This window comes from Aquila chrysaetos, chromosome 17, assembly GCF_900496995.4.
Source record: "Aquila chrysaetos chrysaetos chromosome 17, bAquChr1.4, whole genome shotgun sequence".
Classification (NCBI taxonomy): domain Eukaryota; kingdom Metazoa; phylum Chordata; class Aves; order Accipitriformes; family Accipitridae; genus Aquila; species Aquila chrysaetos.
This window is the reverse complement of record NC_044020.1, coordinates 14,867,154-14,895,137: the sequence shown is the minus strand read 5'-3', so window position 1 is coordinate 14,895,137 and position 27,984 is coordinate 14,867,154. Positions and strand designations below refer to the sequence as shown.

General features: G+C 40.5%; 1 long non-coding RNA gene across 1 annotated transcript; it reads left to right on the top strand.

Annotated features, from left to right (window-relative positions):
• The first annotated feature begins 27 nt into the window (after window positions 1–27).
• LOC115352579 lies at window positions 28–27,594 on the top strand. The gene is made up of 3 exons (XR_003927190.1): window positions 28–380; window positions 26,211–26,419; window positions 27,384–27,594. It is a non-coding gene; the product is annotated as an uncharacterized LOC115352579 (long non-coding RNA).
• The last annotated feature ends 390 nt before the right edge of the window (window positions 27,595–27,984 follow it).

The following is a 27,984-nucleotide window of genomic DNA, read 5'->3' as shown; positions in this document are numbered from 1 at the left end:
CAACCCCTTTCTCCAGTAGCTGTTTGAGCAACTGTGGAGATTATTTTGCACCGCTGAAGTAGCACAAAATAGCTCAGAAAGATAAAACGATCATGATGGCGGGACTAGGGTCAACAGGTCAGTTCCCGATTTTAAGAAAAAGGCTTTAGAAAGAGAGCAGAAAAGGCAAGCCCTGAAGAAAACGATCGGTCAAGAAAAAGCTTTTTTGCTGGATGGTGGGAACGACCTAAAATGGCTATGTCTTTCCCTTTGGGACCTCAGTTGCAGTGGCATTGCTGGCTGCCGCAGAGCACTCCCCTACTGTCTTTGGGTCATGGAGCTGCCTTCTGGGAAACAACTGCTGGAACGAGAAGGGAGGATGAACCACAGGGAGGAAGAAGGTGGGTAAACAGCCTGCTTGCAACCTTTGCAGAGGAAGGCAATGCAGTGGAGCTCAGCAGACCATATAAATTCAAATCTTGCTACCTTCAGAGAATAGGATATCAGAGTAGATTAAGAAAACAAGTTTCACTGTATATATTATTAGTAAAAAGAGACAATGGAGCACTGCATGGATGGACTGGATCCAGAGGGGGTGTAGAAGGGAACAGTCAAGTGTTCTTGGCAGTGCCTAGAAAGGGGAAAAGAAAACTGGCGCTTCTTGATAAACAGTCTCAGGCCTTAAGGTGCCTTTGTTTTTTGCCAAAAAATGTTAAACAAAGTAGAGTGGTCTTTTCGCCCACAAGATTAATTTTTTAAAAATGCAGAAAAACCCATGCACATTCCCACATGTCCTTTTGCTGACTGCTTTCAGAGCTGGTTCACAGCAAAGAATACATTGGAACAATCTATCTCTGGTATGCACCCAAAGAAGTCAATAAAGCAACCCGAAAGAAGAGGATTTTCCCATTTTATGTAATCTGAAATATGTGAAATAGCCTATTGGAGAAAATGGAAAGAGAGGAAGGATCACCCTTCATTTTAGATAGTTCATTGAGATTCCCTGAACAAATATTTGAATATTTGCCAGTGTAGCTCCTGGATATATTAATAACTTAGAACAAGTCATAAAATAAAATTGAGGGACACAATAATATTCTGTATAATTTGTTTCTTAAATTATGTTACCTGAGAAAACAAACTTACAGATATATCCACCTAGATTTAACTAGTTATGCATTTTGAAGATTCAGAATATCTCTTCCAAATTTCATAGGGTTTTCAAAATGTAAAGCGAAAAACTATATCCACATCTTTCTGAGGCACAGTATATTGCTAGTGTATTAAAAAGAGTACACTTAGGTTGAAAAACGTGTAAGACACAAATTTTATGGACCCCCAAGCACACCTTTAAGTGGTTTTTACATGGACTCATTTCCACAGTCGAACAAATGAGAAGACAAGGTTACATTACTTTGTCAGATCAGTTTACAGCTGAAAAGTGTTCATGAATTTAAAATTGCCACTTTTCTTCTGGGAACCCCCTGCCAATAGCTGTCCCCACCAGTCGGTACGTCTGAGCAGCACTAACACCTAGTGGCACAGCGTTCCTATCGGGCAGGTGGCCAACCACCAAAACCCTACAGACCAAACGCTCCTCTTACCAATGTCGGCAAACTCTGGGGTGCCCAGCAGACAGTTCCCTCTGTTACAAACTGGTCCAAAGCCCAGTGACATCCATTTGTCGGTCTGGACATGGGCAAACCCCAGAGTGCTGCACATTACAGGAGGTTCACACACCTCCTGCTAGCAATAAGGTAGGTGGTTATCTTCCAAGATGGAAGTGAAGATCATATTTTTATTAGTATCCAAAATGGTAATATATGGCATCTATACAGCAGATGGTCCTGTAACAAGCTAGAAAAATTTTCAACATCTTACGTAGTGAACCACAGGCCTCTACACTCAAAGCACTCAGTACACAGACTGTGTGAAAGTTAAGCAGGGGAGGAAATGGGATGAGGGAATTGCATCACAGAAGAAAAAAATTGGCAAGATGCAAAAGAAATAATGGATTTAAAAGTAAACCGAGTAAGATCCTGCAAGGGTGCCTTAAACACTTAAATGTTACCATGTTAAAGCTGGGGGATAGAAGCTTGAGGACAAAATCTGAGCCACAAATAAGCCTTTTTGTAGTCCAAAACCCCCTCTAGCCAAGTGAGGAAGTCCATGTGTGGTAGCCCAGAGGCAATGCTGAATAGAGGTACATGTCTGAGGTCCACAGCGCAAGAACACATAACTAACTCCAAGAGTTCTTTAACAGACATTAGCAATGCTAATGTGAATTTTGATGTGAATTTTGATCCCCTTACCACCCTACCAAAAGAAACACAGTTTCAGAGCCCTCTGTCACTCTCCATGAAGCTTGCACTCCTTTCTAAATAGACATACAACTTCAGCCGTAAGGACTTAGATGGGGGAATTCACAGGCAAAGCCACACAAAAGGATCAACAGGGAATGAGCCTAAACTGCAAACAAGTCAGGGATAAATGGCACCCTACTGATCCGCACCACAACTAAGACTGGATGCATGAGTGAGGCAACACACCACAAGGGACTGTTACCAGTGGGACATCTTCCCCAGTGGATGAGAAAGAAACCGGATAATCTACTGCCAGGAGTACTTACATATGGAGAAAAGAAAAGCTTAGTATTTAATTCCATTTACCCTTTGTTGCCATTCCTACTACCTTTCCTAAGACCCAGCTTTATGACTGTAAACCCTTTCCCCCGGGTAGGTTTTCTTGTTTGGAACATAGCTCCCTATACACCTGGCAGTGGAGAGTTTCTGCAAGCTAGAGGTCTTCAGTGAGATGACATATAGTCAGTCTAAGCATGGTGGCATGCCAGATTAGTTGTTTTCACAGGCACTATGGACAAGTCCAACACAGTTATTTGGTTGGATTTAATCAGCTCATAGAAGGTTGACAATCTGCATTATAATACATATTAATAGTAAGAACAAGGCACCCATTTTTCTAGGAATACAAGAGATGTCACAGAGCCAGTCACTGTATGATGAGATGGATAAGAGCCCCTATGCACATTTCAAAGAGCAATCAAGAGGATATGGGGGTCACAAAGATAATTTGCTCTACAGCTGGGAAAAAGAGCCAGTTATCTCAAGTTGCAACCAATTCCACAAATCAGATTAAGTAAAGGCAGCAGAAAAAATAAGCTGAGATACTTCCAGCTGAGCAGCGAGCCATAACTTAAGCTTGTCATGGCCTCTTGCTTTTTAAAAGAAGAAAATGCAAACAGAAGATAAAGCAAATCAAATCAAGGTACACAATACATCTCTGAACAACTGAGCTGGTTTAACTCTGCTTTGAAAACTGAGCTGGACTTTATGTACTTAGAGGGCATCAGAAGGAGAAACGTTTGCTCTGGCCACAGAGACAGAAATCGAGAAATGAGAAAAGTGTCCGCATCAGACTTGCTTTGCATCAGATTGACTTTGTAAAAGGAATGGGAAGGATTTAATGACAGCAAAAGGCCACAGTGAATTGTCATCTCACCAGTTTCCAAATGGCAACTGAGGTCATGTCTAGTCAGTGTGTGAATAAGAAAAGCTGGTGAAGAAAATAGATTAAGCTTCTGTCACTCATGCTCTACTACCTGAGGCAGCACTCACCACATTGAGGGGGAGTTGTAGAGGCTGTTTTCTGGTGTGGTCCCGAAAGCAGAGGGCTAGTAATTGAGATGAGGAGTGTAGATGACTGGTTGAACTGCAGCTTGCTTTTTTCTCTTGGCAGCCTCAAAAAGGGTAGCTACCTTGACAGGATTTTCCTTTTCACATACACAATTCATGCTGCACCTCTGCGATCTACTATATCTCACTTTCAACAGTCACATTTTACTCCATGGTTTCTACAGTATGAAGAGCCCAGAAAGTAATTCTGCTAAGGCAGTCTAATGAGACAGTCAGCAAAGTTCTCTGGAGAGATGAGAAACAGTGACAAAGCCAGTGAAATGAAGGGTTGCCACACATGTACAAAATAAGAAGTCAGGCTCATCAATCTTTTGCTGTCAAAACACTCTCTCATACATACAAATCTCTTCATTTGCTTTTGTGAAGCTGTTTCAGTGAAGCATGATAAATGCTAGAGAGTAGATGAGGATAACAGCAGGGACTAGGTGGTGAATTCAGATGGTGCAAAGTACATATAGAATTCACAGAGACCCAATGGAACTATCTGATCGGAGTTTGGCTGGAGTACAGGCTGCAAATAACTACCCTGAGAGATCGATATCATGGATGTAGCTATATAACTGCTGTAGCTTTGTTTTCCCCATTCTGCCTCCTTAATATTAAAGAAGAACCTGAACACCTTACCATTTTGTAAGATACAGCATCTTACAAAATACATATTTCTATTTGTTTTGCTTTGGCTATGGCTTGCCTTCAGCTAACCAAAAACTGTTTCAGCTGGAAGCACATAGTCAGCTGTTGATGTCAGAAAAAAACTTCAGTTTAACATTTAGTAAGAAATAGCATCTCGAGCACATTGAACTGCAGCAACTCTAAGTGTAGAAAGACACACGTTAAACCATCAACACCACTTTCCTCAGCAGCTGGGTGTTCCTTGGAGGTTTTAACATCCAGCTGTGGATTGGACCAGCTCGCCTTTACATTTTAATCTGTGATGAACTCACCTGAAATGTGGTCTGGCTTCTGGCCAGTAGTGATCTGCAGTTCTGCAATTTAATTGCACTCCTCCAGTGTTTGGGGATTAAATTACAAATGTCTAAAGAGATAACTACAGGTAAGTCAACTAAGTGGATCCCAATGCACTCCCATTCAGAAGGCAGACTGGGGGGATAAAATGTTGCAGAACTAAATAACTGAAATACAGAGAAACAAGAGAGCACTGCTGAGTAATAGTGACATTCAAGTGCTTTACGTAGTGGTTTTATATACATATAATTTTTATATATTCATATGTATGAATATATAAATATATACAATTATGAATTTATACACACAGACACACACATTTAAACGGTTAGAGAGAGAATATTGGGAAAATTTTCCGCTCCTCCCCAACAAAAGAAACACTAGTCTAATTCAAGCAGATTTTTCACATAGGTCATTTTCACGAAGATTAAAGTACCATTGTGTTTACAGTATCTTTGAATAGTTTTGGAAAAAAGAATTGCTGGGGAGTCAGGTATACTCTGGTTTGAAAAAAAAAAAAAAAGCAGCATTTTACACAAGCTCTCCAATGCTGCGTCTATAACTGTATCAAAGGACAATTTCACAGCAGTTTAAGCCATTTATTTATTTATTTATAACCTGTGGCTGTTACAACACATGGAGGAATCATGCAGAGCTAGCAGCACATAATTGCTGTACGTAGTTACACACAAAGCCAAACTTTGTTAATTCAGTACTAACCTTGCAGGCCAGAGGATATAGAATAACTTCCGCCCCTCTGTGTCCTGACACTGGGTCATTCTCAAGTTGTTAAAGAAACACTATGAGGAAAACACAGAGCCAAATGTTCTCCAGCAATTCTCTCATGGCTCAACAGCTCAAGTCAAGCTAAAGAAGGAAAATCCACTGTGGTTTTATGCTTGTATGGCAAGTACGCTTCACGCCGTCCCCTGGGTGATGCTAAAGGGTCCATCTGAGCAGGGATGAGAGAGAACCAGTAGCCACTGTGCAGCAGGAGAAAGACTCTGCACACAGGCAGTAGTCACCCTAGGCCAGAAAAAGCAGAATCCTCCACTACTCCCCTCAAATCTGCTCCACTGTTCATGTAAGGCAGGTTAAGGGATGTGGGGGTGGAGAGATGGGCAAGTGCCCAATTACAGATCTTGCTTTTGGCACCATATAGCTTCCATGACCTTCAGAACACCTATACAAATTTTAACATGAAATAGATACTCAAAGTCATCTTTATTCCCCATGCACCCTAGACTCTGGGCTTTTCTGAAATAACATCTTTAGAAGGAAGAGATAAAAGCTATATAAAACCTACAATTATTTCTTTTTAAGCACACCCTAATGAAATACTGTTGAGCAAATCAACCATCCCTGACTCACCTCCATAGACAGACACCAATTTCCTGCCTCCACAAAACAGGCAGCAGCATGCTCCATCATTAAATCACTCAAGCAAGAAGCATTTCCACAATTTCTATTTGGAATCTGTTTCTTGACAGTCAGCCTCAATTTTCTTTTCCCTCTGCTTCATGCCATCATGTGAAGGCCCACCTTTCAGGCCACCTCAGTCTCCTCTTCATTGTTCTTCTCAGATATTTTTGTCTTAGTCACCACCTCGGCCAGATGGTTGAGAAGAACAGCCCCGATCATAGAGAGCTCCCACTCCCTTTCCCAGCCACCATGGAGAAGACAGGTTTCCTTTTCTAACAAAAGTCCTCAATAATTTCAGCCTGAACATGAGCAGATTTACTTCTCTGCTCCTACAACTGAGGACTCCCTGGAAGGAGAAATGCAATCTTTTCTTTCCAAGTCAGCATGTAATTACATACAGTCCAGACACGGTCTGTAGCATCTTCACAGATATTTTTGTCCCAGAAAAGGATTAGGCTGGGTGCAGCACCATACAATATATTCTAACACAGAGTAGGGTCAGAGCCAAAAAGCCCTGAAATAGAAGCCTCTGACTACTCTTAGCCTTAACCCTAGCCTAGAGTCCATGGTACTTTTGCCGCTCTCATGCTTCAGCTACCTGGGTACCCTAAACCATTATGCATTACTTTGGTGCTTCCCTATGAGACAGGAACTACTAACCTGTCTCTTTTGGAAATAGCAACCAAGGCACAGAAAAAGCAAGATCCCCCCATGAAACGGAATGTTAATTCCTTTACCCTTAATGAGCCATAACTAGAGTTAAAGTCCAAGTGCTTCCACCACTGCACTGGAACCAGAGTCCTAAGTAGTTAAATCTTGTGTTTTCATGGGTACTGCATTCATAAAAATAAAACAAACCAGCCGCTCCCCTCTCCCCTCACACTGAAATGATTAACCAAAGAGGAGAACACTTGTATACAAACCAAAGTACATTTTGTGCTCATCTTTGATTTGAGTACAGATTTGAAACCGTTCAAACTGGGAATAGGGTCTCAAAAGGAAATCCAAAGATTAAGACTAAACCCATAATAAGAGATTGTTAAAAGCAAATTAATAAGGGAGGAACAATGCATATGGAATGCTTGAAGTATGGGAACTTCTATATTTCCTATATTCTCTTTTGTTTAGAAACTTTCCCATCTCTAACTCCTTCAGCTTTTGCACTATATTTTCAATTTAATCAGTCCTGAAATGTTACATATTCCCATGCCTTCTAAAATAATTTTTTGGTTCTTTATATAACTCTTGATTTCAAAAACTGGAGCTGGGCACTGGTACCAAGAACACTAAATCAACCCACTACTAGTCTGGTGTTTACAGCTGGCATGACTGGAAAATCATTGAGTGTGTTTTTAAGTTACATGCTCATTTAAAATGACAGCACTGCAAACTTAAAGTAAACTACATTTCTTCTACAAAATGCCTGGGGATCTGAACAAAGTTACTGGGGGCATTCAGCTGTTGGGAAGGTATCTGCAGATCTGGCAGCAGGAACAAATAACCCAGTCCTGGCAAAGACAGAAAGACTAATAAATCTATATTATTGGTCATAATTCATTGCTATCTGGTCAAGCAGCACTTTCACAAAGAAATGACCATACGCTAACCTGGTTGTCAAGCACAGGTGGAGCAAGTGCTTCATTATCTTATTACTGATGCCAGGCTTTCATTGCTCAGAAGCTGCCCAGGTGAAGATAGACCTCTCCACTCAACAGGAGATCTAACTACACACATAGTGTCTTTTGTACACAGAGCTACCAGTTTCAGCAAGATCATGCCTCAGCCTGTACTTCTTCAAGATGCTGCCTTCCCCTTTACACCCCTCACCCTCTGGCTTTCTTCTCCCTCCCTCCCTCTTCCTGCCTCCTGTCCTCCCCACACCCTGACCTCTCCCCAGGTATCAAAGCACTGTTCAAGACAGCAGTTTATTTTGCTCGCCAACTTGCTTTCCCAGTTTATCACTTCCTCTGGAGCTGCAGCTCCAAGACTCCCTTTCCCTGCTGGACAGAAAGTGGCCTGTTAGACCAAAGCTTGTTTTTGCAAAAGCAGTATAATGGTATGTTTACCTCACCAGGGGAAATGTCTCCAAACTCTGATTTCCATAAAACTTGCAACAGGAATCCTATGTCACCCTCCTCAACTGAAGCAGCTCTGTGATACCATCAGCGGCAGAAATCATCCAAGCAAAATTAAATAGGAGCTGTTTGAGTAAACTTTTTTCTTATGCAGTAGCATTTGGGCATATAGTCAACAGAAGCTGATAAACCTGTAAACTGACAGGCCTGATAGCATCCTAAATAATAAGCTATCTTTACTCCTGGCTCACAGTAGCAGCAGTTTCAGAAAAAGATTGTGTGTGGGAGTTTAGAAGTTGTTTCATATCAAGTTTGAGTTAAAACTCCAGACCCAAGTGTCCTTAGATGTTGTGTCCACAGCTTCTTGTTAGTAAGAGCAATGGAGCATAAGGAGCATCCTCTCTAATCTGAACATCTGTGCAAAAACCAAGGATGAACTGAAAAGCCATGACAGAGTGTGGTGGTTGGTGGCTTCTGTCGCTCCAGAATCAATAAAGTATTCAGGGGATTAAAACACTTTCAAGCTCTCTTTGCTGCTGCTTGTTGCCACTTAGCAGCAAGAGCTCTGAAATGAGAGTAAGAAATGTCCAGAGCAGCTTTACAGCATTGTTGATGAAGCACTAGTTTCCCCACACAACAAGCATCTATTCAGTCCAAGATATGCTTGGAAATGTGGTTTGAGTCCCATAAAATTTGCTTCTATCAGGACATAACCCATGTAAACTGGACAATAAATAGGCTGCCTGGTGTGGATCCTGGGAATCCATTCAAATACAACAGCTGCTGTTGCAGCAGAGGCTCAGTACTTCACCGAGGGTTTTATGCTGATCACTTACCCAAACTTTTCAATAAATGTAGAACATACTAAAACAAAAACCTTGTGCTAATCCATTTATTAGCATTTAATTCTGATTTCCATTTACTCACATTGCTAGACCCACTATAGCCAAACCTGCCACATCGTTTGACTTTCTCCAGTGTTTTCTGCATGATATATAATGCAAGCCTTGTCACACTCAAAAGTAGTTATTAATGATGCCAGGCTGAAAAGCTAAAATACTGGATCTTGTGCAGAAAAACAAGTGCGTTCATGGGCAGGGGCTTCCAAGAGTTTATTCTGAGACTTGCCACAATTTTCAATACTATCAGCGTAACTACTAGACAATTGTTCTTTGGATGAGAGATATTGCTACCATTTTTAAAACAAGGCTAAGATCTATCATTCTTCCTTAGAATTTCAAACCAGATGTTTGGCTTATTTCCTTTAATTAAATTGAATGTACAATAAAGCCAAGACTACTGTTTCAGTCTATCCGAAATAGGCTGCACAGTCAGAAATATGAGAGATCACATCTATTGTATTGTCACTGAAGCCCTCAAGGTAAGCTCCCCCCCCCAGCTCCTCCAGATAAGAAAAGGATGAGGATCAAAACATCTGGCAGTAAGTGCACCTCTGGAATGCTCCCAATCCAAAAGTTCTCTGACTTCAAAACTAGTTAAGAAATTTGCAGTTTGACCACCTCTGTGGCACCAAGTCAAGAGCACTGTAACATACTGAGCTAGCATCAGGGAATCTCTGATTACTTTCTAAGTCAGTCACCTGTACATATGGTTTGCCACAGAAGGAGCCATCTCTAGGTAGACTAGGATGTGTGAAACTACTGAACAGAATTAACATCCGAGTCAGCGTGATCTGGAAAAGTTTGTTCCAAAGTTCACCGAAATCAGTGCAGAGAGTCAGAAATATGGGCATTCACAATCTGGTCCTTTTCAAGGTGGAGGAACCTCAATGCTCTGAATTTCAGCTATTCTTAATTTCTAAAGCACCTACGGAGCACATGTATTCAAAATGCTTTAGAAACACGAACTCTCAGAAACACATTGCCATTAAGGATCAGGCCATTGCTGTTACCCTGCATTAAGAGTAGCGCATCTTGAGGTTCTAATGGCTGGTCCCGACTTTGTCAGAACTGAGAAAATGTCGAAGTTTACTTTGAACTACATTTTGAAGGGCAGTGGAACATCTATGGCTTCATCTATACACTAATCACCACAAATCACCATGTGTCATCTTAATTCTAAGAATGTCTTCAAGGAACATATTACAAAGCTGCAATTCTAATTATTTACCTGCATGCTTTCTGAAGGGAGTTTATGAGGAGAAAAATGCAATTCAAAAAGCTGGAGAATAAAGAAAGTCATTCTTTCCCATTACTTGCAAAGAAATTATTATCCTTTGGGTACAGCAGGTGCTAACCAGGGACAGGAATTTGTTTTTCCTATATACACCCATACCATCTGCCCAGAGCACAGTGGAACATTTCCATTAATTTCCCTGTAGGATCTTTACTACCACACTGACATTGAAGTCACAGAAAGAATTTTTAATGCATTTCATGCAGAAGTGCTGGAAATAAGGCATATATTTTCATAGCTTGCCTAACTGAAGCAATATAAAAGGTCAGAACAAGAACCCAAAGCAATAGGGTTCTGTATGGAGGAGGAAAAAGGAGGAGTTGTGTTAGTAAGAGATGGAAAGACCATTGCCAGTCTTTGTAATACTGACCAATTACATAATCAGAGGTGGAATAACTGTAAAATAGCCCTCTATGCAAAATGAACAATCTCTGGCCTAACAAATTTAATTGGCATTTAGAAAAAGCGATCGTTGCTGAGCCACCTTAGTGACATGTAAGTTAGCATCAGCTGTCCCCAGGCTAATCCAAAAATGAAGTTGTGTTTTACCACATGACCACGTAAAAGCCTATAGTTTGTCTGTAAATTTCCATTATGGTTAAGAGATAATGGTGGACTTCTTTGTTCTTCATGTGATATGCCACTCACATTTAATTTCAGATTCAGCAACTAAATACGTCAGTGGCTTACAACAGTAGTAACTAAGGTTTTATATATGGTTCATTCTGTGGGTTTCTCCTTTTCCTTCAGAAGCATTGCTTCCTCCACTGCATCTGCTGCCAGGACCCAGCCTAAGCCCTGCAACCAACAATATCGCTTCTGGAACTGGCTCTTTTTCCACCAACAGAATAAAAAAACCCAAACAACCAACCACCACCCCACTAAGAATACAGAAGAAATCAATTTATTTGCCAATTCAAATTCTGACTCGTGCCACATATTTCTCAATGGCAGAAATAAAACACCTGAGCAGTCTGACAATACATACTACCAAGCAGGTTGCAGCTGCCAGACCAAAGTGACAGAGGAAACCAGTTTTTAATATTGGAGGCTTCTATCATCAAGGAGACAACAGGAGAAATCCAAAGGGTGGAAAGTGAAAACAGAAAACTGGCTCTGGGTAGTAGATTCTTTGCATTTACTAGCATCTCTCCAAAATATACAGATGCTAGCTAGGACACATCAGTCATGATCTGGAGGAAAGGCATGTCTCTGTGGATCTTGCCTGGCATCGCACGGTTTGTTGCAGTGCACATGTGCCGAACTGGATGACATTAATGCAGAATCTGCCCTCTGTCCGTCCTTCTCCCTGCTCATCTTCACTAACTTTGCACCTACAATTACTTCAGTTGCTAGGTGGTAAGGTTGGATACAAGTCTAAGTGAGTAACTGTCATAGGTTAAAAAAATAGCTTAAATTGTGAACGCTAACAGGCAGCAGGTAGTTGAGTTTGTGTTGGTGGCTGGGTGGGTGAATGCCCAAAACCGAACTTTTGAATCTCCAGTGGCAGCCTGATATTTGCTAGCTGCAACAAAGGCAGCCTGTTGTAGATTGTGAAAATACCTGGACTAAACTGAAGTGGCACATCCCAAATCCTTCAATCAAGAAAGAGACATGAGACAGAACCACCAGTTAGGAGGCTGACCACACATTGTGCTTCTTCACACACACTGTTTAGATTGGGACAATCAGGAATGTATGGTTTCAGAAAGAAGTCAAAAAAGAAGAGTTCCTATAGAGAAACAGTGGTCTTGGAGAGAAGAAGAGGGCCTGGAAAGAAGAAGGTGAAGATCCTGGCTGGAGGAAGATCCTAGAAGTGGTGGAAGATCCAGGAGATCAATGAGCTGTGTGGAGACAAATGCTGGGAGAGGCCCAGGGGAGTTGGCCAGTAACACCTAAGACTGGCAACTGGAAGCAGCAGCACAGCATGAAGCACCATGACTTTCTGCCCAACCTTCCCAGACCAACAGCAACCTCCCCACGGGGAAGGGAAGTTGAGACCCAGTGAATGTAACACTGATGGGGGGACCATGTGAGTAAGAAAGAAAATCAAGGAGGGTAAAAGCTTGTGTAAAAGTTTGTGTTGGTTTTGGTGTTGGGGTTTTGGGGGTCGGGTTTTTTTTTGGGGGGGGTTGTTTGTTTGTTTTGTTTTTTTTAAGTTTTTAAAAGCTGAAAGTTTATTTAAGAACCTTGACAGTTCTTAAATAAAGCCCAGTAAAACTCCCCTACGGGCTGTCATTAGCTGTCACCCATGACAGTGATGTTCAATGTTCACTGTAAGGTAGAAGAGATTCATCCATTGCAATGGCTCATACTGGACATAGAGGACATACCACAGGGCCTCTTGACATAACGTCATCAGCACCCACAGCACTAGAGGGACCTTAACCTCATTTTCCTTCCCCAAGGCTGCTCTGCCTTTCTCCAGAAATCTCAGATTTCCAAAAACTTTCCTCTCACATCAAATGATCAAGTGACATGCCACCCCCTGAAGTGGCACTGACCACAGGAAAGTGAGGGCAGGAAACTGCAGCTATGATATGATAAGATATGAGATTGCTGCTCCCTCGTCTGGCACTAGAGATTTCCAGAACAGCACAGGGGACAGGTGATGTTACAGAGGGAGGTTGCCAATGGGGTGAGAAACCAAAATCCTATGCATAACCCCATCTTCTCTAGAGTGAGGAGCAGGAGAAAGCAGATCTCTAGCTGGAATTGTGTATGTTCCTAACAGTATGGCAGAGGAATGTTAAACAGAAAATTTAACCCCTTTTTATCCTTCCCTCCTACTCCCCAGCAAATCTGTAGCCAGTAATGATCATTGTCACTGTAATCATAGGGAAAGATGACATGACAAATGACTGTTCCACAACTACAAGAGCACAGTAACAGAAACGTGAACAGCTCTCAGGAGGTGGAATGCCTCATCTCCTGTTCCACTGCTAAGCCACGTACTTGGAAGAGCAGACATGATCCAAAAATCTCTCGGATGTGAGCAATTCTCAGGCTCCTACAATAAACCCTCTCTCAGCTCAGCTGGAAAAAAAAAAATAGACAAACACCAAACCTACCAATGCATTTGCAGTGAATCATCTGGTTACTAGTCACTTTTGTATGACATAATTTGCATGGTATTCATAAACTGCTTTTTGTTTTCTGATGTTCCAAGCCAGCAAACTCACAACAAGCAAAGCCTGCCGACTTCCACATAAACCCTGCAGGGAGAAGGCTTGCAGGACTGTGCTTCAGTTTACTGGTTAGGATGCACAAACCGGGCTGCATGGAGGATACTAGAGTGGAGCATAACAACATCCAGTGCACAAGCACAAGGAGCTTGTGGAATCCTCCATATCCCAAGGAAGGAGCTTCCAAAACACCTTGCTCCATGAGGGACTGCATTAGGCAGTGAGTGAGAAGATCCTGTCTGCTGGATCAAAATATCACTGCCCACATTCCCAACCTCGGTGTCTGGACCTCCACCACAGTGACCATCTACTGTAGGTTGGCCCTTAGCCATAGCTCACAGTCCACAGTTTGTCTAGCATCCAAGGCTCATGATCCACAGTTTGGCTAGCATCTGAACCTGCCCAAACTTGCTTTTCAACCTGAAAAAATGTTTTATGCCAAAAATATAAGCATATTACATTGCCTGACATGCTAATGAAACTTAGCTGCTGCGTACACCCTATATTTGCTTTGCATAAGTTAACGTGGTGACAACAATAAAGTTGAGAAGAAAGGATGTACCTTGCTGTGAAGCGGATCAGCAAAAAACCCACTTCAAAGCAAATTTCTTTGTGACTGCCAGGTACTTACTTTCCTATAAACCTATTTAAAGAAAATAGCATTTGAATGTTGAAAGATTATGGGTTAATGCGACCTTAGGATTATAGGCAATATACTAAGCTCACAAAATACAAAGTTTTACAGCTTCATTATAGTTACCTTCACTGAAAAGCTATTTAAAAAACACCCTGAGAAATAGGGTTAGAATTTAAATTTAGCACTGTTCTACAACTCTGGCCATTTGTAAACTGAATTTGGGTATCATAACTAGTTATTTAAGTCCTTAGTCAAAACGCAAAAAAGTAATTGGGTTAGATGAGTTTCTTAATTCAGGACACATTTTTCACATGGATGCCACAAGATTAATTAGTTCATAATTTTACAGGAGGTGTCACCAACCAGCATGTTTCCAGGCAGTCTTACTTTAATGCAGACAGAACTGTCTTTTTATTGTTTTGTATGCTAGTTTCTTTAGGTAAGCTGTAGCAGTCAGCAGAGAATTTAACTCCATCTTCATACTTACCTAGAGTCAATTTTGGAGAACCCAGAGTCAATTGGGTCTTGGGATACTGGCTATAAATAAACTGCTAAATAGAGCACGATCAGGGATTGACCCAAGGCAAAGAGGCACTTTCTGACTTCCACCCACCCTGTGCAGGATGAACCCACTGAATCACACAGTTGTTTGCAACAGCTAACTGGAACAGTCCAAACCAGAGCCGGCAAGAGAGTGAGTAATCAAGGAGCACTGGGAATCAGAGGGTCAGGGCAAGAACCCTCTCTCTATCTTTTATTTAACAGTATACACATACCCATATCCTAGGACTCTCATGCTGATGCTTAGGCAGAGTGCGCTGAAAATAGGTTGCTTGCCTGTATTTCACTGACCATTCCTGTGCTAGCAATAGTGTAAATAATGTCCATAAAAGTTTCCTTCAATATAGATCCAGGTTGCAGTAACAAAAATTTCTGGGAGACAGTAGCTGCCTCTCAGCAGAATAATGAATCAATATATTATACTGTCCAGGGCATTTACATCATGTGGGCTGAGGATATTAACAGAATAATCAATTTTGCAGAATGCCTTCAAGTGACAAGCTGCAATTTGACCACTGTTGCAAATAAGAGAATTGGCACTAGGACTTTAACCCCTTCGCCATAGCAGGGGAAGGGAGCACAGCTACAGCAGCCATCCTGCTGGATTAAGAAAATTTCACACTAGGAGTTAAATGTTATGAAACAACATTTGAGTCATTTTACAAGAAAATCTTAAAATGTGTAACTGGAGACTTAAAACCAAAACCCAACAACAACAATTAAAAAAACAACGAAAAGGCAAGTTCATTCCAAGTTTTCCTTTCCAATAAGTGAACTTATTGGAAGTGAACAAACTACTAACCCTGTGCATAATTCCATTTTATGGTCCATGCACTTATTTTTACTCTTATATGAGATGAGGAAGAAAAGGACTTTTTCTGCAAAGCAGCCACTTCAGAGCTACTAGCTTTGCACTATCTGAGCGATGATGGTATTGTTCTGTCCACTTGCAGATAAGGGAGATGCTTCCCAATTCCCCCCAGGTGATTTCTTTAACTCAGCAGCCAGAAAAATTAGGGTTCACTGAAGCTTCAAACATAGTCAATGGCAAGAATGCCACTGACTCTGGGGAACGACCAAACTATTAAAAAGATACCTATTACAGGTGACATAAATACTATGTTCCTGCTATGTGGCGTTCCTTGAAGGTCATCAGAAATTAAAGCAACCTTGGAAATTCAGGGTTGTTCAACTTCAATCAACCTAGAATCCATTAAACAAGAAAGGTATTCATCTGCTGGAAAGGTGTAGCAAACTGCTTCTGTGGGCTGCTGTTTACAAGCACAATCTCTGAACAAGAGAACAAATACGCTCATTTACCTGAACTGTGATACTAATGCTCTTTGATGTCTCTTTCCTCTGAATACATGAAAGCTCTCATCTTTTTCTGAAGGTGAAAATAGATGCTTTTGAGACAATTATCATCTGTAACATGTGGGACACTAAATGGTTTCTCACTTTCTGTCCTAAACCGGACTGTTGCCGGCTCATGCATTATTTTAATGTTTTCCTTAAAAAACTGCTACAGCAGTTTAGGTTAGAAGGATCTCAGCTTTTAATTTTTTTTTCATTTTTAACCAAGAGTAATTTAGCATTTGTTGTTCTAGAACAAAGGGGAACATATGTCACCTATTTAAGCTCAAAAACTAGCTAGAAAAATGTATTCTTCTCCTAAATTAAAATAAAAATAAATCCTGAGTTTTAACCTAGTTTCTGGTGATCACTGAATACTTGGAGCTAATCCTACCAAGTCTATAGCATTTGTTACTGCACTAGCTACCGTTTATCACACTGTGTGCGAGAGAGAGCATGCAGGAGCAGTTGCATGCAAATACCTATGCCTTTAGTACTTCTTGCCCCCGAAAGTTTAACGTATGTACTCATTTTGGGGAGAGAGCCTAGCAGGTAGGAGGTACATATGCTTCATATCTTTAAGTATTAATAGAAATAGATAGATAGATAGGTAGATAGATAAGAAGCTAGGTAGATAGATAAGAACCTGGGTAGAGGAAACAGCATTTCTACTATGGCTTATAGCATGTGTTCATTCCCCATCAGACATCAGAATATCACACAGGCACATCCCCCCTGAAAGGCAGACCACCCTAGATCCAGGATCGCAGAAACCTTGATTAATTTATAAATGCAGCGCTCAGCTTATTTGTAAAACAATGAGTTGCCTATCTATATCTAAGTATATTTCAAAGTTTGGAAGTTTATAAAAAATAAAAAAGAAAAAAAAAAGTAGTAGTTTAATCTATTCCTTTAATCTATTCCCCCCTAACACATGCTGTCTGTACTGTCCTCCCAACTTCCAGATGGTAAGCCATTTCCAAAAACATATCATTTTTTCTGGATGTGTTTCTAAAATATAACCCAACCAGAAGCTGCAAGTTTGATGCAGCTATTAGTGGCTGGATTCTTTGGCTTGACTTATGCAGAAGATCTGATTAAATTATTATAATGACCACTTTTGGCCTCAAAACAAAAACAATACAAAACAACACAACATATAACATCTAATTCCCCTTTTCCCCTTCCAAAGACCACAAATACCTCGGAACTAACTTTCTTCTACAGGAAGAAATCTAACAGTATATGCTGTGGGTATACCAACCCATGCCAGTGAAGTAATCTTATTTGTTTCATGCCCATAGTGATTGCATAGTATTTCTGGGAAGCAGAGCTCTTGGCTTACAAATCAGGACCCACAAATGTTATTCGTACTGTTACATGAAGCTCTGTGCAACATGTAGTGCTCAGAGTGTGCAGAACTCGATGCTTGCAGACTGGTTTACCTGCTGTACCTGCACCTTTCCTTCTACAGGAGGACGTGAGCCAGTTTGGGCTGCTTTCAGGTCTAACTCCAAGCATGACACAGCTGGGTATTTTGGGAGTAGCCCAAAAATATAGAGTCTAAAACTTTGGAAGGGGACACCTGTTGGGAGATGGGCACCTATTTTCTCTGACAGCCCACCTGAGATGAAGTATAAAATGCTGCCAGCCTCACCTGGTTTCCTCCCCATATTTTCTTGGTTAAGGTTTCATTAAGTCAGTTCATACATTCAGAAACTCACTCTGCCTAGCATTAGTTAGAATCAACAGTATCATTCATGTTGCAGTTGTGCTATCTAGGGATTAAAATAGAATATAGTGCCTTAATGCATGCTATGTGCACATTGCGTCCCAGACAGAAGCATTTTGAGAAACTCTGGAGAGAGAACCAAATATTGTAAAATGTTGTTAAAAGCAGCAAGCCAAGCTTTACAGAGCAAGTCAAAATTTATCCCCTGTGTAGTGCAACTAGATTTCTTGGTTCAAATGGCCAGATTTTGATTGGGCAGAAATCGATTAAACTCCTCTTTCTGGCCCAAAGCTTCCTAAAGACAAAATCTCATCAAGGCATTTGCCTCTTAATAGGACTGAAAAATGCATCCCAACAATTATAACGCTGGGAGAATACCAAACAAACCTCCTGCTCTCTCCCAGTCCAACTCCACGCTTATTCCAGATGCTGCAGTTACTAATCAACATCAGTTTGATTTCACACTAATATCTCAGTTAATCTTCATGATTTCAGTTGCTGCAGAGTCTCCTTACAAATCTCTAGCATGCATACAGTGGCTGCAGAGGCATAAGATTAATAAGAGTATAGGATAAAGACATAGGTGGCCATTTATTATAATTTGTTTTGCCAAGTGCATAATATAAATTTCTTGCCAAAAGTAAATGCGCATAGCAGTATGTTTTCTATATCTTGCATCTGATTTTCTTTTCACTAAATGTTATGATCAAAACCACCCCACAAGAGAAAATTTATTACTAAAATTTATATCACAGGGTGAATTTCCTTCTTTAAACTGGGTGCTGACTAAAGGAGGTGCCAGGGAAGGTTAGGAGTGGAAATGTTACTTTTTCTAGCACCTTCAGATCCAGCACATTTGACTGACACACACAGTCAATTCTTAGTTCACTTTGGTCCCTGACGCTGATTAAAAATAAGCTTTGCATAAGCTCTCAGGTTCATTTAGTCAGGAGAATAGATTTACCTTACAAAAAGTAAAAGGGAAAACTCTTCTTGCCATTCTTCCCTCAGTTTTCTATGCCAGCCCTTTCATGTTAACTGGGTTTCTCAAGTCAAACAAAACTGAGGGAGTATATGCATGCCTTTTACACACAAAGGTACTACTGGACACTATGCCTGATGAAACCAAAGGTGATCAACCCACAACCTTAGGGAGGGGAATGACAACTTTGTTCTTTGAATCATAGTGAGAGAGATCAAGGGACTTTCCTTTCCCTCTGAGAAAGAGACAGTCTTGCCCAAGTAGAGTATCCAAACCAACGGGAAAATTAAGTGGACAGCAGGTGAGCTGTGTAAAATGAGAAAATGGAATAAAAAAAGGGAAATGTTAACACCATTCATTATATTAGCCAGTCAGATGCAAAGAAAGAAAAATTATAACTTAGATATAATGTCCTTCAGGGTGTCTACATATTAGTAGCAGCAGATCAAGCTGGCAATTTACATCAAGCAGAGCTGGTTTACTCAGCTCTGACATGTAGGATTAGTTGTACGTCAGAAAATGAAATCATTAAGCCCTCTTTCAAGTGAAGTTTCCAAGCTAATTTTAAGTAAAGTACATACATTAGTTTAAATCTCTTCATGCAGATCATCCTCTTGGTTACAGATCTCTTTGTTGGTTGGATGGCCTCTATGAAATATGCTGATAATTTGTTTACTTGGCCATACCCCTTCCAAATAGCGTTAATATACTCAGACTATCCTAATCCCAAGTATCTGTTTATAATCTGTATTATGTTTACTGATGCAGTTGACAACACTGCAATTAGAAAGAGAAGCCATCTGCTGCCGAAGAGAGTATAAAAAGTTTAACATTTAGCAAGGTCATTGGTGAGAAATGAGCACATCTCTCTGGTGATGAGCCTGTTGATGTTAGCAAAGTCCTAGGAATGGCTGAACCTAAGCAGATAAATACAGGATGGATCGATCCTTTTTCTTTCATGAAATCCAACATTAAATGTTTTTAAGGTTTGGTAAGAGGGACTTCGTTATTCTTCCACACACCCCTTTAATTTTCACATGCTTCTCTTATTTCTTGGCTCTGGCTGGGACCAGGAGCAAGGGCAGGATGCTCTCATCTTTCCAGCCTGACTAGTAAAGGGAAATATTAGAAATCTAATGAAAAGCATGTCCCCTGGAGACTTCCAGCCCAGTTTTGCAGATGCAGCTGTAGTTCAGATAATCAACAAGACTTCTGGGTGCTTACTTGAACGGAATTATTTGGTTGCTCTGCAACACTAATTAAAGCATACAAGGGATAAGGTTGTTGGTGTGGATTAATGGAATCTGTCGCTACCTACAATCTATTTTCAGCTCAGTTTTATGACGTGCTAGCACTCAACACTCTGATGTCTTCAACTCTCACCAGCATCACTCATTTTCTAAATGATCTGACCCCTAGAGAGCAGCACTCAAGTAAGTTTGTTTTGCTTAAATAGACCCACCATTGAGAGAAACTGCTCTTTCATTTACAATCACAGAAAAGCTGTTCAGCAGGCATTTAGCCTATGCCATCCAGCTTGTGCTTTGCTACAGCTTCCCACTTTCTTGTCCCTCTTGCTACTCCTAGCTTGATTAGCTCGTTGCCTGGCTAGATTGTAGAAGATAGGCCAACATACTGGCTGTCTCTGGGAAACGAGACACTTCCCCCTTTGTAGAAGTCTCCAGCTCAAGCAGCTCAGTATCAATTGCACAGTCTATGGCTGCATCGTACAGAGGGCTTCCACTGATGTCAGGACACACACTGAACACAGCGCCGAATGGAGTGCAGAATTTTGACCTTATTTAGTGAAAAGAGCTTGGACACATGTTGAATTGATGAGCTCAACTGGGTGTATAGCAAATAGCCACAGTCATTTGCCAAGCTTTATTTAACACTCTCGAATAGGTTTATTTTGTTAACACTGAGCCATTCTAAAGCTTTTTGACTTACAGCTGATTTGCACAGAGGATCCCAAGTAGAGGAATGCGTGAACGGGAAATCCATGCAAAGTATCTGTAAACAGATACTGGTGATTACAGTGTGGTCTGTGATTATTTAAATGGATTCTCTAACACATTCTTGCTTGACATAATTAACTATACTTGTTATTCTATTATGCTACAGTAGCTAGCCATATGGTAGCTCACCCATTTTTTGAGTGTTTTTTAAGTTATTATTATTTTTATTCTTTTTCATTTTTAAATCTAGTATGGAACATACATTACATGATAAATTACCCACATATTACCTTAATAAATTGATATTTAGATCTAGCCAACACACCATAATTTCACTAATTAAATGTCAATATGTGCCCAAGAGTGCTGCTCTTCAACATTGTAAATGTCACAAATTAGCAAATAGGCAGAATCATCTACAAATATATTTCTCCAGATTACGAGCAAATTCTGCCATGCATCTCCCATGCCACAACAGAGGGAGAGAGGAGAGGAGGCAGAGTGGGGAGAGAAAGCAAGTGGTAGGACCCGCCAGCGGAGAGGCAGCAGCTAGGGGGGCTTGTTCCTGCAGCCCCCCACGGACACTCGTTTCTTCCCTGTGGATCATTTGTGTTGCCAACTGCAGCATACAGAGAGGGGAGCCAAAAATTTGAACATGAGTATGCTGTTAGAGGATGTCACCTTTGAGCTTAGTGTAATCAGCCAGTGAGATTGCCTAGCATTAAAGGTCTCACGTAGTGGTCCCTAACTATAGCCACCAATCTTAATCTTAGCGGGTTTGAATTAATTCTTCGGTCCTGTTGTTTTGAGTGGTTTTGACAGAGCAAGGTCTGTAGCAAAGAGAAAAGCCTTCTCTGTCAGTCCCTCCGTCCCCTGAGGAAGAGTAGGGACTTGCCTAACAGTGTTCGGTAACCTTTTATACTGGAGCCCGCCAAAAATTTTGCAAGTAAAATCTGCTATTTCTGTTACACGCTTTGTTGCAGCAATTCTAGTTCCTCATCTTCTAGAGATGATCTGGTCTGCATTCCCTTCTGGCAATTCAGCTACAACAGTTTCTCCAACTTCTCTTTGTACCTCTTGGTCTTAAGCTGCCTGAATCCACTGATGTTAAGTCCCAGCATTTTAATACCGGTTCAAGATGATATATCAGCCCCACAGAAATGAATAAATAAAGATACATTCAGTTGACAACTCTAATCGAGTAAATCGATATAGGGACTTATTGCTTACTCTGGTGATATTGGCTAGATTTTTCCACTGCCATTACTGCTGAATTTCTGCTGGGTCTTTTTCCTGTCTTCAACATACCTGTAAAATACTGCCTATTGCGATTTTTTAAAAATAGACTTGCATAAGAATAATTTCAAGAAAGCGTAACTTCATGCTGTAACTGTAGGAAGTTTTCAAGTTTTCCAGTTCTCAGGGCTGATTCTGAGGAAAACCTAACTTCTGAAGAGTCACCGAGAAATCACAAACTTCTCCAGGAAAAATTTGCCCTTCAACCATTACAAAGGGCTGTATTTGCAAAACTGCTCTGCACTGCCATCTTGTGACACAAAGAAGTGCTCAGCGGGAGTCTGGCTTTGCGGACTCGAATCCATCACGATAGCAATTGTGAAAAGCGATAGAGAGATTCACTGCCAACACCTCAGATTAAACACTTGTTTGTGTATTTTGATGAGGCAGGTCTTAAAGCACTGCAAGGAAAGGCTCCATTTCTCAGCGCAGTATCATCTTTAAAAGGTGTCAATAGTTACGGAAGGGCACACAGTTATCCTGGCTCCTCTTTCTGACATTGCTATTAGCTATTATTAATTTGCAGAATGAACCTTTGGAAAGTCACCGTTTGACTGTTTTTGTCCCCCAAAAAGGTAACTACTCCAATATACATCTCTCCAGAAACTTTCCTCAGCTGTTGCCTAATCCTGTAAAAACCAAGTTCTCCAACCTCAGAGCTGCTGTGTTCTTCCAAAAGCACTTCAGCTGCTTGCTCTGTACCCATCACATGCCCAAGACACATCAGTATCTAGAAAATAGGTTGTCTTCTATTCATATTCCAGGATCTTTCTGGTCTTCGCAGAGCACACAAAACAGAGCGAGCTCTGCTCCAGATAGTTTTGAGGAAGAGTCAGAAGTTCATGTTATCCCTCCTGCCCCATGCACATAGGGAGAATACATTACCTTCTGTTTAAACTCTTCTCCTTAGCACAATTTAGTTGTTATTTGCTGACCTGAAGGAGACAGTGAACGTGACTTTTACCTAGTGTTTAGAGAACTTACCTGGTACATAGGAGCATTGTGCTGTAGTTTCACTAAAAATTTAACCCAAAATAGTGACATCAGAAGTCTGAGAGAACCACTCACACAAGGCAGGGGTTCAGTTATTTTTCTTAGGTCTAATTCAAGATAAAAAGGAGAAATTCACTTCTCTAGCCCTCATGTAGAACCAATTTATCTTCATTCTTTCAAAGAAAGCTATCCAAATCCACCGGAGTGCCCAAAACAAACAAACAAACAAAAAAAAACCCAAAGCAAAACACCTACAAGTGGGGGAAAAAAGCACCTAACCTTCCCAAATATCTAGTGACATAACATAACAACCCCTATCTAGTTTCTTTTAATAAATAACTAGTGTTCTACTGTTAGAATTCTTATTTTTTGTAGGAAGCTAAGACATCTACTTCTGATTTGTGGGAAGCCTTCACACCTAATTCTGGACTACACATTCTGCTAGACAGCCAGATGACTAAGCAGTGACCATCTCAACGCTTTATCGTTTTTGTGACATTTGCCAACTCCCCCAGCTATAGAAATGACCTAGTAATATCCTCCAACCACAGAGGGGTATAGTGAAACTCATGCCTTTGCTCTATCAATAAACAGGCTTTGAAGACTTCAATGAAAGATACTGTTTAAATGCAAGTCACTCTACAGTGTATGAAATCAAAATTAGATTTTATTAAAAATGATCTTGGGGGGGGGGGAAGTTTATGAGAAATGGTATTGTGCTTGTCTGAAATAAAATGACAGGAAAATAATTAAGGTTTGTCCTTTGGAAGGTCTGCCTTGGTAGAATCAAACTACAGCAATGAGATTTAATATTAAATACATTCTAGGATAAATACTCATTTCCTCATTATGATTTCTGTAGTTACAGGAAATAAAACTATTATTGATTAAACAGACTGAAATAGTTTAATAGCTTCTTTTCTCAAGAACAAAAATCATCTCACTCTTCCTTTGTCATAATTCTTTGAATAAACATTAGACTTCTGTGCTCTGGAGAGAGGGAGATTCATGCCTGTGATTAAAACACTCTTAAAATAAAGTAAAATAAGAACTGCAGGCCTGGCACTATAGTTGCTGGAAGTAAAACAATTCTACTGACAATGCTACACCACATCAAGGCCACGTACTGCAAGTCATCAATGCAAAGTATTTCTGGTCCAGCCTGACAAACAAGTAGCCAGCTACCTGTTCTCTCTCAAAGACAGCCGGAAACTAAAAGTGTGGTTTTTCCACAAAGCAAAACCCCTTAGATTTAAGGCACGTAGTTTTCAAGGCATTGTGCTTCACACTGCTTTATTACTCAGCTCTACAATAGAGTTCACGATTCAAATGTGTTACTCACGCTGCTTTTGGGGCTACATCCTCCTTTATGTACAACTTACTCTTCAATGTCTGCAGTAGCTTCCCACAGAATTAAATTCCAACTACTTTTGGTACTATTGACAAAAAAAAAAAACCCCAGACGACCCATTCCTTAATTCCTAGAAAATCTCAAGGGGGATCGCCCACCGCAAAACATGTTCAGCATTTGATTTTTTGGATGTAAGAGAGAATACCACTGAACAATTCATCTAAATAGAACTGTTTCTCTTAGCAGAAGTATTTCTTCTTTAGCAGGTAAAAATGTAGAATTTGCATGACCTGCTGTGCCAGTTTTATATTTAGTTACCTTGAACATAAACCATTACTCAGTCCCTAGATTTATGTTCAACTATGAAGGCCCTGACATTTCTGGCATCTTAAGTTCAACTCATCATGCAAGTTTGATAGTCTTAAGCAAGCAAAACCTCACATAACAGTGGAGTTGGATAAAGTAACCATGATTTGTGATGGTTCACTGTATGTATGTCAGATCTATTGTGGGTGGCCAAATCCAGCTTGCCGAGCAGTAAAATATAAATAACCTTTAAATTCTCTTTATTTGTAACAAGAGGGCAAAGACAAAGCTATGTGAAATTTATTTGAATTCATAATGTTTTATAACAAAAGAACACTCATCTCACACTCTAGGCAGCGTTGACAATCTTAAAACTACATGTATAAACAAACAGAGCCATTAACTAGCTTAAGTTTGACTCAAACAACCCAGCAGCAACACCGTGAATACAAGAAAATTGATTACATAGTCTCACAGCCCTCCACCGCTCCTTCAACACAGTTTGCAGCTCTGTGGAATTTCCCTTCCCCTACAGACTTGGAAGAAGATCCAGATTCCTACAGCTGGATACTAAAGGGGACCATGCATCTACACAGGAATATAAAGCTAGTCCATCCTTCATCTGAGCCTGTGGAGACTCATCTGAGTCTCCCGTTATAGAGAAATGATCTCTAACAGATCTGTACAGATCTCTAACAGATCTTCTGCCAGCTGCTATGACTAATTCCAAAGAAATACGATGATTTTTTTTTTTTAAATATGAATCTCAGGTGTCCATGTTGGCTCCTAGCAAGTTTCCCAGCATTCACTCCTGCTGTATAATACAAAATATTGAAATTAGAAAATTATCATGGATATTTGGTGTATTTCTTTTGTAGAGGTTTAAAAAGAAGCTTCTACCTGTTGACAGTCTAAACAAAACAGGAAAAGTCAGGGAAGTTTAAGAATAGTTCCAGTTTGTCAAAGGCCTTCCCATGTCCCTGACATCCTTACTGTCTCAACTTGGTTTGGAAGCATGGTTTTCATCACAGAAGGCCTATGAGTTTGGCTTTTGCTCAGCTTCTCTCTTCCATATTAATTTTATGGTCAGATGTTTCCTCCTTTTCCAACAGTCTATGTTGTATTTTCAACTCAGATTTATTTTCAGCACTTTATAATATGCCATTAGAAGTCCTAATTTATCCTCTCTTTCTGGTGGTGTTTGTCAGCATCAGAAGACTGCCTTCGAAGCTTTAAAAATGCAAATGCAGAAACAAGTGTAGAGACAGGCCATATCCTGGTACCATCATCTGAAGGAAAAATGTGTTCTCCAATGACGCTGGAGTTACAGTAGAAAGTCAAAGCAGGTCTTTCTATTTTTATATTTTTCTGAGGAACATTAAAATACTACATCACATAGGGAAAAAACACCCACACAACAGAAGTCTGAATATTAACCAGGTAATTTACTATGAACAATTATTTGTGAGGGATTTTTATTCAAATAGTGCTTTCACTTTTTTTAGGCCTTCAGGACATTTTTGAATTCTGTCTCTTTAAAAAATTGCAATCGTGCCACTCACATCAGCATGCCTTGAAGCGAATCCTGGTACAGATGGGCTTGTGTCAAACATTAAGCTCAGGAGAATCTGGGACATGGAATTGACCTTCTGCAGCTAAGGCCCGTTTCACAAACTGCATAAAAGCTTCCAGTCTGATGTCTATCATACTCACAGTAAGTCAAACCCTATTCCAAAATAGGGAGAAAAATCATTTGCCTATTGGTTTTGACCAAGTGAAAGGACTTTTTTCCCCCTTTTCATTTAAGAAAAAAAATAATTAATTACAATGTGCAGCCCACTGCCGTGTTCCTTTAAGGATGTTTTGGTTAACCAATCCCTATTGGAAATAATTCTGTCTATATTCCCTAATGTTTTCATTTGAGAAATTTCCCATTATGTGCTGGAAATTTTATTTTTTTTAAAACCAATATGTAGCCTCAAGAATTATTCCCTGTTCAGAAGCTTTTCTCCCTGGTGTATCAAAGCATCTATGGATTTTTCAAAGAAATGAGATAGTGAAATAAATGAGGTATTTAAATGCTAGTTTCCTGAGTCATAGACATGACCCACGTGTACATATTTCTAGTATGTGCCACTACCTATTCCAAAAGCTGCTGGGTGCACAGTGCTTGCACATCACCCACAATTTTAAATGTCAGAAAAGTACAGTATTTCTTAGAAGTGATTAGTTAACTGGATGGAAAAAAAATGTGCTCTTTGGCCAGGCTTTCTTGTAACATGCAGTGGTCCTTATTACATTGTGGAAGAGTCCCGTGCTGTACTCAGGGCCTCAGCAAGTGCCATGAGGATGTTGCACAGAGGGCAACGTGACACCCCTCCCTCCAGAAGAGTCGGGGGCACCGGGATGGTGAAGGTCTAAGCCTTTGGAGGCAGAAGACGGCCCAAATCCTAGAGCCTGTTTCCTTATGAGCAAGAGCAAGACCACAGCCAGATGATTTACAGGAGCGGGGGGGGGGGGGGGGGGGGGGGGGGGGTGTCACAGACCATATATCCCAGCTAGTAGGCACAAGGGACACCTTTTCCCATGTAACAAACACTCAGTTTAGGATCCTGATTCCTGATTTTGATCTTTATTCAGGGTATTTGGTTACAGAAAATTATATCTTGCCATTTCAGGTCTGTATCAAGCATCTCTGGGACCTTTTACCTTCAGATGGAGCCAATTTTCTCTCCTCCCACTTTCAAAGAAAAAGTGAAGTACTTTCCTTAGGTGAGGGGCAGCATATGTTCAGGTTGCTGATTACACAGCTCCAGCCGGTGACACTTAGTATGCAAAGTTATTCTCACAGTAACTACTCATGAGAAACTCCTACCTGGCACAAAGCTCCTTAGCAAAAGATCAGCACCACGCTGACCTGATGTTAAATGAGAGTGCTTGATAATAAAGTTAAATGGAATAACTGTGTCTCTCATGCACAGCAGCAAGAAGTTATGGCTAAAATAACGGGCTCCACAGAATACATGTTTGCAAGAAAGACTGGATTTAAAAATACCTGCACAATATTCCTCTTTAAAGCCAACGTGAATGGGATTAAGATAGGAAAGGTAAAAGACAGGGAAAGATAACCATCTAGGCACTCTGTAGCTCCCTCCTTTTCATACATTAGTTTTAGAGGACTTAGGTTATCACTTTGACATTACTGAAAACTTTAAAGCAAATCCAATACAAACAAATGGCAGTCTACATCAGTCCTATTAACAATTTGATTCAGAACAT